Genomic DNA, 12,183 nt, shown 5'->3' with positions numbered 1-12,183 from the left:
ACCCTTACGGCTGGCACCCATTGTTGCCCTGTGGTTGGTTTTCCCTCTGCACCCTTACGGCTGGCATCCATTGTTGCCCTCTGGTTGGTTTTCCCTCCTCACCCTTACGGCTGGCATCCAGTGTTGCCCTCTGGTTGGTTTTCCCTCCTCACCCTTACGGCTGGCATCCATTGTTGCCCTCTGGTTGGTTTTCTCTCCTCACCCTTACGGCTGGCACCCATTGTTGCCCTCTGGTTGGTTTTCCCTGCTCACCCTTATGGCTGGCACCCATTGTTGCCCTCTGGTTGGTTTTCCCTTGCACCCTTACGGCTGGCATCCATTGTTGCCCTCTGGTTGGTTTTCCCTGCTCACCCTTATGGCTGGCATCCATTGTTGCCCTCTAGTTGGTTTTCCCTCTGCACCCTTACGGCTGGCACCCATTGTTGCCCTCTGGTTGGTTTTCCCTGCTCACCCTTATGGCTGGCACCCATTGTTGCCCTCTGGTTGGTTTTCCCTCTGCACCCTTACGGCTGGCACCCATTGTTGCCCTGTGGTTGGTTTTCCCTCTGCACCCTTACGGCTGGCACCCATTGTTGCCCTGTGGTTGGTTTTCCCTCTGCACTCTTACGGCTGGCATCCATTGTTGCCCTCTGGTTGGTTTTCTCTCATCACCCTTACGGCTGGCATCCATTGTTGTTCTCTGGTTGGTTTTCTCTCCTCGCCCTTACGGCTGGCATCCATTGTTGCCCTCTGGTTGGTTTTCTCTCATCACCCTTACGGCTGGCATCTATTGTTGCCCTCTGGTTGGTTTTCCCTCCTCGCCCTTACGGCTGGCATCCATTGTTGCCCTCTGGTTGGTTTTCCCTCCTCATCCTTACGGCTGGCATCCATTGTTGCCCTCTGGTTGGTTTTCCCTCCTCACCCTTATGGCTGGCATCTATTGTTGCCCTCTGGTTGGTTTTCCCTCTGCACCCTTACGGCTGGCATCCATTGTTGCCCTCTGGTTGGTTTTCCCTCTGCACCCTTACGGCTGGCATCCATTGTTGCCCTCTGGTTGGTTTTCCCTCTGCACCCTTACGGCTGGCATCCAATGTTGCCCTCTGGTTGGTTTTCCCTCCTCACCCTTACGGCTGGCATCCATTGTTGCCCTCTGGTTGGTTTTCCCTCCTCACCCTTATGGCTGGCATCTATTGTTGCCCTCTGGTTGGTTTTCCCTCTGCACCCTTACGGCTGGCATCCATTGTTGCCCTCTGGTTGGTTTTCCCTCTGCACCCTTACGGCTGGCATCCATTGTTGCCCTCTGGTTGGTTTTCCCTCTGCACCCTTACGGCTGGCATCCAGTGTTGTTCTCTGGTTGGTTTTCTCTCCTCGCCCTTACGGCTGGCATCCATTGTTGCCCTCTGGTTGGTTTTCTCTCATCACCCTTACGGCTGGCATCTATTGTTTCCCTCTGGTTGGTTTTCCCTCCTCGCCCTTACGGCTGGCATCCATTGTTGCCCTCTGGTTGGTTTTCTCTCCTCATCCTTACGGCTGGCATCCATTGTTGCCCTCTGGTTGGTTTTCCCTCCTCACCCTTATGGCTGGCATCCATTGTTGCCCTCTGGTTGGTTTTCCCTCTGCACCCTTACGGCTGGCATCCAATGTTGCCCTCTGGTTGGTTTTCTCTCCTCGCCCTTACGGCTGGCATCCATTGTTGCCCTCTGGTTGGTTTTCCCTCCTCACCCTTATGGCTGGCATCCATTGTTGCCCTCTGGTTGGTTTTCCCTTTGCACCCTTACGGCTGGCATCCATTGTTGCCCTCTGGTTGGTTTTCTCTCATCACCCTTACGGCTGGCATCCAGTGTTGTTCTCTGGTTGGTTTTCTCTCATCACCCTTACGGCTGGCATCCAATGTTGCCCTCTGGTTGGTTTTCTCTCCTCGCCCTTACGGCTGGCATCCATTGTTGCCCTCTGGTTGGTTTTCCCTCCTCACCCTTATGGCTGGCATCCATTGTTGCCCTCTGGTTGGTTTTCCCTCTGCACCCTTACGGCTGGCATCCATTGTTGCCCTCTGGTTGGTTTTCTCTCATCACCCTTACGGCTGGCATCCAGTGTTGTTCTCTGGTTGGTTTTCTCTCCTCGCCCTTACGGCTGGCATCCATTGTTGCCCTCTGGTTGGTTTTCTCTCATCACCCTTACGGCTGGCATCTATTGTTGCCCTCTGGTTGGTTTTCCCTCCTCGCCCTTACGGCTGGCATCCATTGTTGCCCTCTGGTTGGTTTTCTCTCCTCATCCTTACGGCTGGCATCCATTGTTGCCCTCTGGTTGGTTTTCCCTCCTCACCCTTATGGCTGGCATCCATTGTTGCCCTCTGGTTGGTTTTCCCTCTGCACCCTTACGGCTGGCATCCAATGTTGCCCTCTGGTTGGTTTTCTCTCCTCGCCCTTACGGCTGGCATCCATTGTTGCCCTCTGGTTGGTTTTCCCTCCTCACCCTTATGGCTGGCATCCATTGTTGCCCTCTGGTTGGTTTTCCCTCTGCACCCTTACGGCTGGCATCCAATGTTGCCCTCTGGTTGGTTTTCTCTCCTCGCCCTTACGGCTGGCATCCATTGTTGCCCTCTGGTTGGTTTTCCCTCCTCACCCTTATGGCTGGCATCCATTGTTGCCCTCTGGTTGGTTTTCCCTCTGCACCCTTACGGCTGGCATCCAATGTTGCCCTCTGGTTGGATGCCCAGCCATTACCTCTGTGTGAATAAAAGTTTACAATCAATCTAAAGTAACGTTTGACCTCTAGGTTTAGGGTAGACCGTAGAAGCGATGTACAAGATGGTGAAACCGGCAGGAGATCATAGAGTCATAGCGTGCGTATGTGGCCATACTAGTCAATATCGGGGGATCCGGAGGCAGGACATTGGTGGTGGCAGGACCTACGTGGACTCCATGGGTGGCTACTTTTAGAGGACAATGCCAGGTAGCTGCCACCTTCCTCACTGGACAAGCTGGACACTCTCTGCTCACAGTCTTGTAGATGGCCTCCTGATGAGCTGAGGCTTGAGCTGTAAACAGTCTCCGCACACCTCCTCTGGTGGAGAATGACTGCTAATGTGGTGATAATTTAATGCATCATAATTATGCAGATGAGAATGAGTGTGCCGCGAATTTAGCATATTTATTAATTGAACCTTTTTTTAAAACGAGGAACATTGCTCCAGATCTATTCACGTTAATGTGTTCAGGAAGTTATTTGTGTCTGTTCCCATTCACTCCAGGTAATGCAGAAAGTCTCCATGGTGTTCAAAATGACTCTGCTGCCCCCTAGTGGAACATTGCAGAAATGCATTACTGGTGTTTTCCATAAATCTTTAAGTTGGTATTGTTTAACCCCAATTCTTAAATAGTTAGTAATTTACCCAGGTTATACCATCCTGGTCCATATCACTATACAAGAATAGAAATAACTTTTACAAGCTGTACATATATAAATATATGCAGGATATGCCCAGGTTATACCAGCTGTACATATATAATTATATACAGGAGATGCCCAGGTTATACCAGCTGTACATATATAATTATATACAGAAGATGCCCAGGTTATACCAGCTGTACATATATAATTATATACAGGAGATACTCAGGTTATACCAGCTGTACATATATAATTATACACAGGAGATGCCCAGTTTATACCAGCTGTACATATATAATTATATACAGGAGATGCCCAGGTTATACCAGCTGTATATATCTAATTATATACAGGAGATACCCAGGTTATACCGGCTGTACATATATAATTATATACAGAAGATACCCAGGTTATAGCAGCTGTACATATATAATTATATACAGGAGATACCCAGGTTATACCAGCTGTACATATATAATTATATACAGGAGATGTCCAGGTTATACCAGCTGTACATATATAATTATATACAGGAGATGCCCAGGTTATACCAGCTGTACATATATAATTATATACAGGCGGTGCCCAGGTTATACCAGCTGTACATATATAATTATATACAGGTGGTGCCCAGGTTATACCAGCTGTACATATATAATTATATACAGGCGGTGCCCAGGTTATACCAGCTGTACATATATAATTATATACAGGAGATGCCCAGGTTATACCAGCTGTACATATATAATTATATACAGACGATGCCCAGGTTATACCAGTTGTGCATATATAATTATATACAGGAGATGCCCAGGTTATACCAGCTGTACATATATAATTATATACAAGAGATACCCAGGTTACACCAGCTGTACATATATAATTATACACAGGAGATGCCCAGTTTATACCAGCTGTACATATATAATTATATACAGGAGATGTCCAGGTTATACCAGCTGTACATATATAATTATATACAGGAGATACCCAGGTTATACCAGCTGTACATATATAATTATATACAGTTGATGTCCAGGTTATACCAGCTGTACATATATAATTATATACAGGAGATGCCCAGGTTATACCAGCTGTACATATATAATTATATACAGGCGGTGCCCAGGTTATACCAGCTGTACATATATAATTATATACAGGTGGTGCCCAGGTTATACCAGCTGTACATATATAATTATATACAGGCGGTGCCCAGGTTATACCAGCTGTACATATATAATTATATACAGGAGATGCCCAGGTTATACCAGCTGTACATATATAATTATATACAGACGATGCCCAGGTTATACCAGTTGTGCATATATAATTATATACAGGAGATGCCCAGGTACCAGCTGTACATATATAATTATATACAGGAGATACCCAGGTTATGTACATATATAATTATATACAGGAGATGTCCAGGTTATACCAGCTGTACATATATAATTATATACAGGAGATGCCCAGGTTATACCAGCTGTACATATATAATTATATACAGGCGGTGCCCAGGTTATACCAGCTGTACATATATAATTATATACAGGTGGTGCCCAGGTTATACCAGCTGTACATATATAATTATATACAGGCGGTGCCCAGGTTATACCAGCTGTACATATATAATTATATACAGGAGATGCCCAGGTTATACCAGCTGTACATATATAATTATATACAGACGATGCCCAGGTTATACCAGTTGTGCATATATAATTATATACAGGAGATGCCCAGGTTATACCAGCTGTACATATATAATTATATACAGGAGATGCCCAGGTTATACCAGCTGTACATATATAATTATATACAGACGATGCCCAGGTTATACCAGTTGTGCATATATAATTATATACAGGAGATGCCCAGGTTATACCAGTTGTGCATATATAATTATATACAGGAGATGCCCAGGTTACACCAGCTGTACATATATAATTATATACAGGAGATGCCCAGGTTACACCAGCTGTACATATATAATTATATATAGGAGATGCCCAGGTTATACCAGCTGTACATATATTATTATGTACAGGAGATGTCCAGGTTATACCAGCTGTACATATATAATTATATACAGGAGATGCCCAGGTTATACCAGCTGTACATATATAATTATATACAGGAGATGTCCAGGTTATACCAGCTGTACATATATTATTATGTACAGGAGATGTCCAGGTTATACCAGCTGTACATATATAATTATATATAGGAGATGCCCAGGTTATACCAGCTGTACATATATTATTATGTACAGGAGATGTCCAGGTTATACCGGCTGTACATATATTATTATGTACAGGAGATGTCCAGGTTATACCAGCTGTACATATATAATTATATACAGGAGATGCCCAGGTTATACCAGCTGTACATATATTATTATGTACAGGAGATGTCCAGGTTATACCGGCTGTACATATATTATTATGTACAGGAGATGTCCAGGTTATACCAGCTGTACATATATAATTATACTAGACTGTGGCCCGATTCTAAAGCATCGGGTATTCTAGAATATTCATGTCCCCGTAGTATATGGACAATGATGATTCCAGAATTCGTGGCAGACAGTGCCCGTCGCTGATTGGTCGAGGCAACCTTTATGACATCATCGTCGCCATGGCAACCATTATGACATCTATGTCGATACTGTGCCCGTCGCTGATTGGTCGAGGCCTGGCGGCCTGTCTGTCTGTCTGTCTGTCCTGGAAATCCCGCGTCTCTGATTGGTCGAGGCCGCCATGCTGTGCCCGTCTCTGATTGGTCGAGGCCTGGCGGCCTCGACCAATCAGAGACGCGGGATTTCCAGGACAGACAGACAGACAGACAGACAGACAGACGGAAAAACCCTTAGACAATTATATATATAGATACAGGAGATGCCCAGGTTATACCAGCTGTACATATATAATTATATACAGGCGGTGCCCAGGTTATACCAGCTGTACATATATAATTATATACAGGCGGTGCCCAGGTTATACCAGCTGTACATATATAATTACACTCACTGGCCACTTTATTAGGTACACCTGTCCAACTTCTTGTTAACACTTAATTTCTAATCAGCCAATCACATGGTGGCAACTCAGTGCATTTAGGCATGTAGACATGGTCAAGACAATCTCCTGCAGTTCAAACCGAGCATCAGTATGGGGAAGAAAGGTGATTTGAGTGCCTTTGAACGTGGCATGGTTGTTGGTGCCAGAAGGGCTGGTCTGAGTATTTCAGAAACTGCTGATCTACTGGGATTTTCACGCACAACCATCTCTAGGGTTTACAGAGAATGGTCCGAAAAAGAAAAAAAATCCAGTGAGCGGCAGTTCTGTGGGCGGAAATGCCTTGTTGATGCCAGAGGTCAGAGGAGAATGGGCAGACTGGTTCGAGCTGATAGAAAGGCAACAGTGACTCAAATCGCCACCCGTTACAACCAAGGTAGGCCTAAGAGCATCTCTGAACGCACAGTGCGTCGAACTTTGAGGCAGATGGGCTACAGCAGCAGAAGACCACACCGGGTACCACTCCTTTCAGCTAAGAACAGGAAACTGAGGCTACAATTTGTACAAGCTCATCGAAATTGGACAGTAGAAGATTGGAAAAACGTTGCTTGGTCTGATGAGTCTCGATTTCTGCTGCGACATTCGGATGGTAGGGTCAGAATTTGGCGTAAACAACATGAAAGCATGGATCCATCCTGCCTTGTATGGAGCATCTTTGGGATGTGCAGCCGACAAATCTGCGGCAACTGTGTGATGCCATCATGTCAATATGGACCAAAATCTCTGAGGAATGCTTCCAGCACCTTGTTGAATCTATGCCACGAAGAATTGAGGCAGTTCTGAAGGCAAAAGGGGTCCAACCCGTTACTAGCATGGTGTACCTAATAAAGTGGCCGGTGAGTGTATATAATAGTATACAGGAGATGTCCAGGTTATAACAGCTGTACATATATAATTATATACAGGAGATGCCCAGGTTATACCGGCTGTACATACTGTATATAATTATATACAGGAGATACCCAGGTTATACCAGCTGTATATATATAATTATATACAGGAGATGCCCAGGTTATACCAGCTGTACATATATAATTATATACAGGAGATGCCCAGGTTATACCAGCTGTACATATATAATTATATACAGACGATGCCCAGGTTATACCAGTTGTGCATATATAATTATATACAGGAGATGCCCAGGTTATAACAGCTGTACATATATAATTATATACAGGAGATGCCCAGGTTATACCGGCTGTACATACTGTATATAATTATATACAGGAGATACCCAGGTTATACCAGCTGTATATATATAATTATATACAGGAGATGCCCAGGTTATACCAGCTGTACATATATAATTATATACAGGAGATGCCCAGGTTATACCAGCTGTACATATATAATTATATACAGACGATGCCCAGGTTATACCAGTTGTGCATATATAATTATATACAGGAGATGCCCAGGTTATACCAGCTGTACATATATAATTATATACAAGAGATACCCAGGTTACACCAGCTGTACATATATAATTATATACAGGAGATGCCCAGGTTACACCAGCTGTACATATATAATTATATACAGGAGATGCCCAGGTTATACCAGCTGTACATATATAATTATATGCAGACGATACCCAGGTTATACCAGCTGTACATATATTATTATGTACAGGAGATGTCCAGGTTATACCAGCTGTACATATATAATTATATGCAGACGATACCCAGGTTATACCAGCTGTACATATATTATTATGTACAGGAGATGTCCAGGTTATACCAGCTGTACATATATAATTATATACAGGAGACGCCCAGGTTATACCAGCTGTACATATATAATTATATACAGGAGATGCCCAGGTTATACCGGCTGTACATATATAATTATATACAGGAGATGCCCAGGTTATACCAGCTGTACACATATAATTATATACAGGAGATGCCCAGGTTATACCAGCTGTACATATATAATTATATACAGGAGGTGCCCAGGTTATACCAGCTGTACATATATAATTATATACAGGCTATGCCCAGGGTATACCAGCTGTACATATATAATTATATACAGGAGATGCCCAGGTTATAACAGCTGTACATATATAATTATATACAGGAGATGCCCAGGTTATACCGGCTGTACATACTGTATATAATTATATACAGGAGATACCCAGGTTATACCAGCTGTATATATATAATTATATACAGGAGATGCCCAGGTTATACCAGCTGTACATATATAATTATATACAGGAGATGCCCAGGTTATACCAGCTGTACATACTGTATATAATTATATACAGGAGATACCCAGGTTATACCAGCTGTATATATATAATTATATACAGGAGATGCCCAGGTTATACCAGCTGTACATATATAATTATATACAGGAGATGCCCAGGTTATACCAGCTGTACATATATAATTATATACAGACGATGCCCAGGTTATACCAGTTGTGCATATATAATTATATACAGGAGATGCCCAGGTTATACCAGCTGTACATATATAATTATATACAAGAGATACCCAGGTTACACCAGCTGTACATATATAATTATATACAGGAGATGCCCAGGTTACACCAGCTGTACATATATAATTATATACAGACGATGCCCAGGTTATACCAGTTGTGCATATATAATTATATACAGGAGATGCCCAGGTTATACCAGTTGTGCATATATAATTATATACAGGAGATGCCCAGGTTACACCAGCTGTACATATATAATTATATACAGGAGATGCCCAGGTTATACCAGCTGTACATATATAATTATATGCAGACGATACCCAGGTTATACCAGCTGTACATATATTATTATGTACAGGAGATGTCCAGGTTATACCAGCTGTACATATATAATTATATGCAGACGATACCCAGGTTATATACCAGCTGTACATATATTATTATGTACAGGAGATGTCCAAGTTATACCAGCTGTACATATATAATTATATACAGGAGACGCCCAGGTTATACCAGCTGTACATATATAATTATATACAGGAGATGCCCAGGTTATACCGGCTGTACATATATAATTATATACAGGAGATGCCCAGGTTATACCAGCTGTACATATATAATTATATACAGGAGATGCCCAGGTTATACCAGCCGTACATATATAATTATATACAGGAGATGTTCAGGTTATACCAGCTGTACATATATAATTATATACAGGAGATGCCCAGGTTATACCGGCCGTACATATATAATTATATACAGGAGATGCCCTCATTATACCAGCTGTACATATATAATTATATATAGGAGATGCCCAGGTTATACCAGCTGTACATATATAATTATGTACAGGAGATGCCCAGGTTATACCGGCTGTACATATATAATTATATACAGGAGATGCCCAGGTTATACCGGCTGTACATACAGTGGGGCAAAAAAGTATTTAGTCAGTCAGCAATAGTGCAAGTTCCACCACTTAAAAAGATGAGAGGCGTCTGTAATTTACATCATAGGTAGACCTCAACTATGGGAGACAAACTGAGAAAAAAAAATCCAGAAAATCACATTGTCTGTTTTTTTATCATTTTATTTGCATATTCTGGTGGAAAATAAGTATTTGGTCAGAAACAAAATTTCATCTCAATACTTTGTAATACATCCTTTGTTGGCAATAACAGAGGTCAAACGTTTTCTGTAAGTCTTCACAAGGTTGCCACACACTGTTGGTGGTATGTTGGCCCATTCCTCCATGCAGATCTCCTCTAGAGCAGTGATGTTTTTGGCTTTTCGCTTGGCAACACGGACTTTCAACTCCCTCCAAAGGTTTTCTATAGGGTTGAGATCTGGAGACTGGCTAGGCCACTCCAGGACCTTGAAATGCTTCTTACGAAGCCACTCCTTCGTTGCCCTGGCGGTGTGCTTTGGATCATTGTCATGTTGAAAGACCCAGCCACGTTTCATCTTCAATGCCCTTGCTGATGGAAGGAGGTTTGCACTCAAAATCTCACGATACATGGCCCCATTCATTCTTTCATGTACCCGGATCAGTCGTCCTGGCCCCTTTGCAGAGAAAAAGCCCCAAAGCATGATGTTTCCACCACCATGCTTTACAGTAGGTATGGTGTTTGATGGATGCAACTCAGTATTCTTTTTCCTCCAAACACGACAAGTTGTGTTTCTACCAAACAGTTCCAGTTTGGTTTCATCAGACCATAGGACATTCTCCCAAAACTCCTCTGGATCATCCAAATGCTCTCTAGCAAACTTCAGACGGGCCCGGACATGTACTGGCTTAAGCAGTGGGACACGTCTGGCACTGCAGGATCTGAGTCCATGGTGGCGTAGTGTGTTACTTATGGTAGGCCTTGTTACATTGGTCCCAGCTCTCTGCAGTTCATTCACTAGGTCCCCCCGCGTGGTTCTGGGATTTTTGCTCACCGTTCTTGTGATCATTCTGACCCCACGGGGTGGGATTTTGCGTGGAGCCCCAGATCGAGGGAGATTATCAGTGGTCTTGAATGTCTTCCATTTTCTAATTATTGCTCCCACTGTTGATTTCTTCACTCCAAGCTGGTTGGCTATTGCAGATTCAGTCTTCCCAGCCTGGTGCAGGGATACAATTTTGTTTCTGGTGTCCTTTGACAGCTCTTTGGTCTTCACCATAGTGGAGTTTGGAGTCAGACTGTTTGAGGGTGTGCACAGGTGTCTTTTTATACTGATAACAAGTTTACACAGGTGCCATTACTACAGGTAATGAGTGGAGGAAAGAGGAGACTCAAAGAAGAAGTTACAGGTCTGTGAGAGCCAGAAATCTGGATTGTTTGTTTCTGACCAAATACTTATTTTCCACCAGAATATGCAAATAAAATGATAAAAAAACAAACAATGTGATTTTCTGGATTTTTTTTTCTCAGTTTGTCTCCCATAGTTGAGGTCTACCTATGATGTAAATTACAGACGCCTCTCATCTTTTTAAGTGGTGGAACTTGCACTATTGCTGACTGACTAAATACTTTTTTGCCCCACTGTATATAATTATATACAGGAGATGCCCAGGTTATACCAGCTGTACATATATAATTATATACAGGAGACGCCCAGGTTATACCAGCTGTACATATATAATTATATACAGGAGATGCCCAGGTTATAGCAGCTGTACATATATAATTATATACAGGAGATGCCCAGGTTATACCAGCTGTACATATATCATTATATACAGGAGATTCCCAGGTCATACGAGCTGTACATATATAATTATATACAGGAGATACCCAGGTTATACCAGCTGTACATATCTAATTATATACAGGAGATTCCCCGGTTATACCAGCTGTACATATTTAATTATATACAGGAGATACCCAGGTCATACGAGCTGTACATATATAATTATATACAGGAGATGCCCAGGATATACCAGCTGTACATATATAATTATATACAGGAGACGCCCAGGTTATACCAGCTGTACATATATAATTATATACAGGAGATGCCCAGGTTATAGCAGCTGTACATATATAATTATATACAGGAGATGCCCAGGTTATACCAGCTATACATATATAATTATATACAGGAGATGCCCAGGTTATACCAGCTGTACATATATAATTATATACAGGAGATACCTAGGTTATACCAGCTGTACATATATAATTATATACAGGAGATGCCCAGGTTATACCAGCTGTACATATATAATTATATACAGGAGATGCCCAGGTTATACCAGCTGTACATATATAATTACATACAGGAG

General features: G+C 42.7%; 1 protein-coding gene across 9 annotated transcripts in view; it reads left to right on the top strand.

Moving 5' to 3' along the window:
* ZBTB20 (zinc finger and BTB domain containing 20) overlaps positions 1–12,183 on the top strand; it is a 941,497-nt gene that overhangs the window by 910,501 nt on the left and 18,813 nt on the right. The gene's annotated exons all lie outside the window — the stretch shown is intronic.

This window comes from Ranitomeya variabilis, chromosome 3 (genome assembly GCF_051348905.1).
Source record: "Ranitomeya variabilis isolate aRanVar5 chromosome 3, aRanVar5.hap1, whole genome shotgun sequence".
NCBI lineage: Eukaryota > Metazoa > Chordata > Amphibia > Anura > Dendrobatidae > Ranitomeya > Ranitomeya variabilis.
Note: the sequence above shows the minus strand (reverse complement) of the source record. Positions and strands in the feature narration are given on the sequence as shown.